The 8,461-nt window shown below is 43.0% G+C and overlaps 1 pseudogene; it reads left to right on the top strand.

Annotated features, from left to right (window-relative positions):
• Positions 1-740: 740 nt before the first annotated feature.
• Positions 741-6,315, top strand: LOC103751808 (annotated as a pseudogene).
• The last annotated feature ends 2,146 nt before the right edge of the window (positions 6,316-8,461 follow it).

The following is an 8,461-nucleotide window of genomic DNA, read 5'->3' as shown; positions in this document are numbered from 1 at the left end:
AATATTCATTTGTACATAGTTTTTGTTCTTCGAAAAATGATTTGGAGAGAGGAAAGAGGCTTCTTCGTGTAGCCGGTGGGCTGAGGATCCCTGGCCTGGGAGGCTGGGTCCCACATCCAGGTCAAAGTCCTCATGGCCTGCCACGTTCCTGGGGACAGGGAGCACGGAGAGCTCAGTCCAGGACTGGCACAGGCCTGAGGTCCTCAAGGAGACCATCGCAATGCTCTCTCTTTCCTTTTCTTATTTTCTAGAAATGAGGAGGAGACAGCAGGAGGATTGTATTAGTCAGGGTTCTCCAAAGAAACAGAACCAGTAGGATGAATATATATGTATAGAGATTTATCAGCTTAGCTCACAGGATAGAGTCCAAGTAGTCCAACAATGGCTGCACCACACTGGAGAGGCTGAGAATCCGTAGTTGTTCAGTCCACCAGGCTGACGCTGAAGGTCTGACAAATTCCAAAGATCAGCTAGTCTTCAGTCTACAGCAAGCAAGACGAACTCACCAGACAGAGAGAAGGTAAGCAGCAAGAAGCTAGGCTGTCTCCTCTGCCATGGCCTTTTATTTGGGCTGCCATCAGAAGGTAACACCCACATTTAGGGTGTGTCTTCCACCTTCAGATAATCCAATCAAGATCTCTCTCAATTCAGTTAATCCCAGAGCCAGTCAAGCTGACACCCAGGATTAGCCATCACAGGAATCATGGTGGAGCAGAGCAGCAGAAAGATAAATCTAGATCATGTGGTATGTGTTTGGGGTTCTGTCTTTGGTCTTTAAGAAATCTAACCCCGGGCTAGAGCAATGGCTCAGCGATTAACAGCATGTACTGCCCTTGCAGAGGACCAGAGTTCAGTTCTCAGCACCCACATGGGGTTGCCCACATAGGCTCTAGGGGTATCTATCACCTCTGGCCTCCGAGGGCACTACATGCACATCCACAAGCATATACCCTGTCCATACACACTCACGTGCACATAATTTAAAATAATAGAAATAAATCTTAAAAAAAAAATCTAACCACAAATGTGCTTTGTAGTCATGGTAAAAAAGAAAGTGACACATTATAGGAATGTGTGACTCAGAAAGCTGTAATGCTGTAATGTGAGGGAGGCAGGGTAGCAGGAGGCTGGATAACCTGGTACCCAAACATAGAAAGAAGGAGTAAGTTGTAGTGTTCCTGCCACCCACTGCCTGGGGGTGCTGAGGATGTGGCTCAGTGGTAGAGCGCTAACCTGGTGAGCACAAGGCCCTGGGTTCCATCTCTAACACAAGAAAAGAAGCTGAAGGAGGTGAAAGTGGTGCCTCAGCTGACTTCATTACATTGCCCACTGCATTAATGACTTGGCTTATCACACTGTACACCACAAAATTGTACAATTAAAATAATTAACTAAAAAAATACAGTAGTCTCTGCAATTTAGGTAGGGGTGGGGGTTTTAAGGTGCTTTGGGGGACAGAGATGAAAAGGTAGTGACAACAGGTGGCAGATAGCTTCACTTTCTGCAGCTCCTATTGTCATCCTGGTCCCCCATCCTAGCCTTCTCTTCCCCTTTTGGGAACAAGGGGAGGCTAAGACCCACAATTTCCCTCTATCAATGAAAGTTTTTTTATCTTTTCCTTTTTAACAGATATAACATAGCCAACTGACTTTTCTTAACCAAATATCAAGGCCTACGGTGTGGGGACTGAAGGATCTTTGGAAAGGCTTCTTGCAAGGCATCCCATTGCCTGAATAGGCCTGACACTGCTTGTCTGGTGGGCCCATCCCCTGACATGGGCCTGCCAACTCTGCCAAGCTCTCTTCTCCAGAGTCTAGCCACTGGATGCCTAAGCTACCCAGTTCCTCTGACCTGGAGCATCCTCACAGCAGGGCATTCTCATTTGCCACCTGTACAGGCCACCAAATTCACCCCGGCAGACACTAGCTGGTGCAAGCCATCACTCCATAAAAACCAGAGTTTAGCTTTCAGCATTGATCACATGGATCCCTCCATTTGATCTGAGTTCCCTGAAGTGATTTGATTCACATTTGTATCCTTTCCCCATTGCAGATAGCAACACTGACCAAAGCAATTTATATAAGGAAGAGTTTATTTGAGCTTATGGTTGCAGGGAAATTGCATTCTATCACGGCAGGGAGGCATGGCAGAGGTGGCTGGAGGAGGAGCGGAAGCTAAGCGCTACATCTTCCATCAGGCACAGGAAAAAAAGAGAGCAACTGGAGAGATCCAGAAAGGCTTAAGAACTCTCCTAGCCCAGACCCAGTGACATGCTTCCTCCAGGATAGCCACACCTTCTGAAACCTCCCAAAACGGCACCACCTCTGGGGACAAAATGTCCAAATACTTGGGAGTCTATAGGGGACATTTTCATTCAAACCATCACATTCCACCCCCTGGCCTCCATAGGCTCATGACCATATAAAATGCAAAATACATTTAGTCCAACTTTAAAAGTCAATAGTCATTATCAATCTCATTACTATTCAAAAGTCCACAGTCCAAAGTCTCTTCTGAGACTCAGGGAACTATCTTAACTGAAAGCCCCATATAAAATCAAAAGACAAATTACATACTCCCAATACACAGTGGAACTGAATACATATTACCATTTCAAAAGGGAGGAATAGAAGCATAGTAAGGAAATACTGGACCAAAACAAGACCGAAAACCAGCAGGACAAACACCAAATCTAGTAGCTCCAAGTCTGACTTCTGGAACTTTACTTCCAAAGGGCTTAGATGACTTAGCCTCTCCAGCTTGGCTGTGTGCAACATACATCTCTTGGGCTGGTACCACTCCCTGTATGCAGGTTTTCTTGGCAGATCCCTCACAGCTCTGGCATCACGAATGTCTTCTTGAGGTCTCCATTGCCAAATAGGCTTCACCTTCACAGCTTCACACAATGGCCCATAAGGGCCTTCTTTATGCAGAAGAATCCCTGCTGCATGCTGCCTGGCCTCCGCAGCTCTCTGAAACTGCTGAGGAAGAACTGATGACCCCTTCACTCTTGCATTTTTCATGCCTCTAAAGCCAGCACCAGGTGAATGACACTGCCAAGTTTGACTGCAAGTTTGGGAAGGACTCCAGCGTGCTTTATCCATTTTAGAAGCTTTTCTCTTCAGTGGTCCCTGCAGCATTTTCCTTTCACAAGTTGGAGGCTTAACTGGGCGTGGTCTTGCCCTGGAGGTATTCTCTCCATTGTTTAAGTTTGAATCTCTAGGACCCTCCTTAATCACTTTAATCTCCTTATCAAAGGGATCCTCTCCAGCACAGGCCAGGGCTCCAAAATTTATCTTCCTAGTGCTTTTTTTTTAAAATTTTTTATTTATCATTTTTATTTTATGTGTATGCATGTATTGCCTGTATGTAGGTAAGTGCACCTGTGTTGCGCAATGCCCTTGGAAGTCAGAAGAGGCTGTCAGATCTCCTGAGACTGGAGTTACAGACAGTTGTTAGCTGCCATGTGGGTGCTGGGATTTGAACCCAGGTCCTCTGCAAGAACAACCAGTGTTCTTAACCACTGAGCCATCTCTCCAGCGCCCCCACCCCAGTTCTTGTTTTCAATCCAAACTGCATTTCTTTCTGCTCCATTTGCTCTTTTTCACTGTAGATCTGCATAATATTCACCATTAATAGCCACACCACCATTTCTACATTAGGTTGTCTTGAAATTTCCACTGCTTTTCAACTTAGCCTCAGGAAAGCTTTTTTGGTAGAGGGCAGGCTCTAGGCAGACTCTTTGCCAAAATATCCCAAGTGCTGCTTAAGTCCTTATTTCCCTTTGGAGCTACATTGTTCTCAGCACTACTTTCTTGCAGGCTACTACAATGGCCCGCTAAGCTCTGCTCACAGCAATCAACTGCTTTTCTAGCCCAACCTTTCAAAGTCTTCAACATTTTTTCAAAACCCCACATGGTCAGGGTCTTCAAAGCTAACAGCCCACTCTCTGGTACCAATTACTGTGTTAGTCACTTTTCTGTTGCTGTGATAGAAACACTGACCAAAGCAATTTATATAAGGAAGAGTTTATTTGAGCTTATGGTTCTAGGGGAATTACAGTCTATCATGGCAGGAAGGCATGGCAGCAGAGGAGGCTGGAGGAGGAGCGGAAGCTAAGCTCTACATCTTCCATCAGGCACAGGAAACAAGCAAGCAACTGGAGATCCAGCAAGGCTTAAGAACTCTCTAAGCCAACCCCAGTGAAACACTTCCTCCAGGATAGCCACACCTTCTAAAACCTCCCAAAACACCACCACCATCTGGGGACAAAATGTCCAAATACTTGGAGCCTATAGGGGCCATTTTCATTCAAACCATCACAGTAGTCTATGCTCAAATTTCCTAATTGGTTGAAGTATGTCTTTTACTATAGCTTTTTCTGGTCTTCCAGAATCCCACTATGAATCGCAAACATAATTGAAGTAAAATGTCTCTTGAATCTTTTGTAGCCTAGAATAGCTTGACTTCTTTTCCATGATACTGATGTTTTTAAAGTTCAGGCTAGTTTTGTTGGTGGGGGTGGTTTTTATTTGTTTGGGTTTTTGTTTAAACATGAAATTTTTTTATTCAAAATTAAAAAATATTTTTAGATTGTTGTTTATCAAGGTTTATTGAAAACCTAGAAAGTAAACCTGATAACAGGGAACCAATATATAAAAATAGGTTTAAATAAGTAAATATTGGCATCAAAATATATAAGAGCAATTGGTGCTGGATTAATAGATTTTTAATTTTCTTCTTCATAATTCCATGGTTTGTTAAATGTTTTAGAATGAATGACACTTCTATAGCTGCCTTGAGTTTAAGTATGACTCTTCCATAGTCTTACTCATTAATAAGTGATTGTGCTCTGAAAGTAAAAATTGAAAGCCTCAACTTGAATATTTGACCATTTAAGTTTTAAAACTTTTATTTATTATTTTTATCTTGTGTGTATGAGTGTTTTGCCTGCACATAATTAAGTGTATCATGTGCATGCAATGCCTGTGGAGGCCAGAAGAGGACATCAGATCCTCTGGAACTAGAGTTAAGGTTGGTTGTTAGCCACCATGTGAGTGTTGAGAACCAAACCCAGGTCTTCTGAAAGAGCAGCCAGTGTTTTAAACAACTGAGCCATCTCTCTAGCCCCATTGTTCTTTTCTTTTTGAGGTAGGATCTCACCAGGTATTCTTGACTGGCCTGGAGCTCACCACATAGAGAGATCTGCCTGCCTCTGCCTCCTGAGTGATGGATTAAAGGCATGTGCCACTACACCTGGCTTGGGCTAGTTTTCTTATAGACTTCATTTTACATCTGTTTCTTTTCTCTTTCACTTGTCCCCCACAATACTATAGAGGTGACAATATTTTCTAGGGCTGTCATATGGGAGGCACATAACGCCAGTCTATTCTATAGTGGGTGATACCTTCAGTGGCCCTGAACTCCTGGAATATATGTCCTTAGTGTCCTTCCTTTGAGTGTGGTGTGGACTTAGTGATTTGTTTCCAAAGAGTAGAATAGCTCAAAAGTTATGAAATGTTGTTCATTGCTGCTTTATTCACAATAGCTAGGGACTGGAATCAGCCTAGATGTCCATCAGCTGATGAATGAATAGTGAAAACATGGCACATACACACAATGGAATTTTACTCAGCTGTTAAAAAAATGAAATTATGAAATTTGCAGGAAAATAGATGGAACTGAAAAATATACCAAGTGAGGCATTCCAGACCCAGAAAGAAAAATGCTGTGTGTTGTTTCTCATATCTTGATCCTAGTTTCAAATTTTTACATTTTCATGTTTAACTTGAAGAGGCTAGGAAGCTAGAAAGTGTTCATGAGGAAGGGGGTTGAGGCCTTAAGGGAGGACATAATATAGCACATGAGATTTGAAAGTAGATGAACAGAATACTGAGGGATATAAAGGTTTAAGTGCTGATGGGAGTAGAGGGCTGGGAGGGATGAGAGGTGGAAGAGAAGGTTAACTGAAACTAAGGGTGTATGAAAAAGCCATATGGAACCTACTATTTTGTAAGTTAATTTAATAACTGGGAACGGAGACTAAGCCTTTGAGAAGCCAAAGGATAAGCTTGGGGATGTTGTTCACTGTGTAGAGATTGTGGTTTTGAGGTTCTCCATTGCCTTGCCATCATCAAGGGGCATGTGCTTGGTCATCCCTGGAGTGACCACTGCATATATCCAGAGGTTCACTAACAAGGCAAGGAAAAAAGAATTTCCTAACTTCCCTAGCAGTGGGCTTTGATGGACCAAGATAGACATGTCTCTGGAGTCAGTGGCTACTATGTTTCCAGGGGCTTGGAGAACATTGATTAAGGAAGCATTTTCTTAAACTGATGAAAAATAACAACATAGCTATTCCTGCAATAAGGCTATGTAATATATTGGGACTGGCTGATTAGTTAAGACTGCATACTGCTTTTCCAGAGGACCTGATTTTAGTTCCTAGCACCCATATTGGGCAGCTCACAACTGCCTGTAACTCTAGCTCCAGGGGATTGGATTCTTCTGGATTCAGCATGCATATACACAGCCCCCCCCAATAATTAAAAAAATTTAATTAATGAAAATATAAATTAAATTAAAGATAGGAAAAAAGTAGTTTAAATGGAGGTATTCTGCATGTGTAGATAATGCTGCTCCTAGAAGCCATGGTAACCTAATCCTAGTGTTAGCTGTAAGGTAGCCTCTTATGAGTAGCTGGTCAGGGAGGCTTCAGGGCCCCGCCCCAAACAACATAAGCTATCACCATTGCTCCTAGTTGCCCACCATAGCCAGATGATAAGACCCTATTGTGAAGCTTTCACACACTTTGGTTGCAGGACATAGAGAAATCAAACTGGAACTAAGCTGAAAGTTTCCTCTCTGCTGGCTAGATTTCATGGTGCCAGAAAGTGCTATGCAGACTGCTGAGGGTGAAAAGTCATCGATGGAATTACCCAGCTGTGAACACTTCTGCCAGCTACATCATGAGCCTACCAGGCAAGATGGGCTCATTGGTGCAATAGTGGCATGATTGTTATGGGGGGTAACCAACCACTTTCTAGTTGGATTTGAGGAGGAAATTCAGGCCTGGTACTACAAGCCTGGTCAAAAGCCCATGGCTGGGGAAGTCATAAATATGGGATGGGGTGGGATGAGAGAAAACCTACTACTTCTGCTTTGTTACATAGGCATGCCAAACTGCCTTCTAAATACCTATGTTTTTATCAAGAGAGTAACCCTGCTCTCAACCTTAGTCAGAGAAGCTCTGTTTGCAGTGGGCAACAATTACTGCAGAGGCTCAAAATTGGTCAAAGTGCTGAGAATAAGTGACTGTTGAGTAGTCAGCCCTAAACAGGACATCTATGTTGTCCCTTCCAAGTCTCAGGACAATTGCAAAAGAGGGGGGCAGAAAGACGTTAAGAACTGAAGGATGGGAAGGAGTACTGTGAAGTGCTATTTTTCTGGACATGACATGGCTGTTGAATCCATGAACCCACAGTAACTGTGGTTGTCCGCACATGACCAGCACAAAACTGGACCTATCAATGTTCTATCATGGATAGGAGAGGTGCTCATAAGGCCTCAAACTTCCCTGAGTTGCTATGGGAAGTTAATGGTTGCTGAAGGAGGGAACATTCCATTCTTTAATGATATAGCCACTGGTAAGCTGTCTTTGCTCAAGTAAATATCCCCCTTCCTGTGTGCATGCAAGCAACCTTGATTACATGCAGTGCTCCCTACAAAGACATGAAAGTAGGAAGGGAACTTGCTTGGAAGAAGGAGTTTGGCAGAAGGGGGAGGGGATAAGAGCAGAGGACAATGGGGGTATGATTAAAGTACATATATATATATATATATATATATGGAATTGTGAAATAATAAATAAAAATGTTTAAACTTACAGAATGTCATCACTTCTGACATGGTTTTCCTTTGGAGAACACTGTTGTATCCCTTGCACCCTGGCTTTGGGGACACCTGCTGCCATGTTGTAAGGCAGCATTGTGGAAGGGCCACATAAACCATCTTGGAAATCAACCTTATGAGCCTGCCAGTGGCCACTTGAATATTTTAATAGTCCATTGCCATAATACAATAATGACTGATTTTTCTTTATCATCATTATTGTCATTATTACTACATTGGGAGCTGGGGATCAAACCCAGGGCCTATAATATGCTAGACCAGTACTCCACCACTAATCTACACCTCTATACTTACAATATTTTTTATGTCATCGTCTCATTGTCCCAAATCTGGTTAGTGGAACTACTGTCAAGTTGATGTCTGGTAGGCTTTCTCTTTGAACACGTCCTTACTTTCTGGCTCACTTTGTGCTTTTCCTACCCTGGACCTGAGATCAACCATTCCACAAGGTTTCCTTTAGGGGAGAATATTCAGAAATCAAGTTCTGGCCACTCATTGCTCATTGATACTGGATTTTGTTGCTAATAGACCCTGTTAATGGACAGACTAG

This window comes from Nannospalax galili, unplaced genomic scaffold (assembly GCF_000622305.1).
Source record: "Nannospalax galili isolate Female #2095 unplaced genomic scaffold, S.galili_v1.0 scaffold346, whole genome shotgun sequence".
In the NCBI taxonomy this organism is placed as follows: domain Eukaryota; kingdom Metazoa; phylum Chordata; class Mammalia; order Rodentia; family Spalacidae; genus Nannospalax; species Nannospalax galili.
Note: the sequence above shows the minus strand (reverse complement) of the source record. Positions and strands in the feature narration are given on the sequence as shown.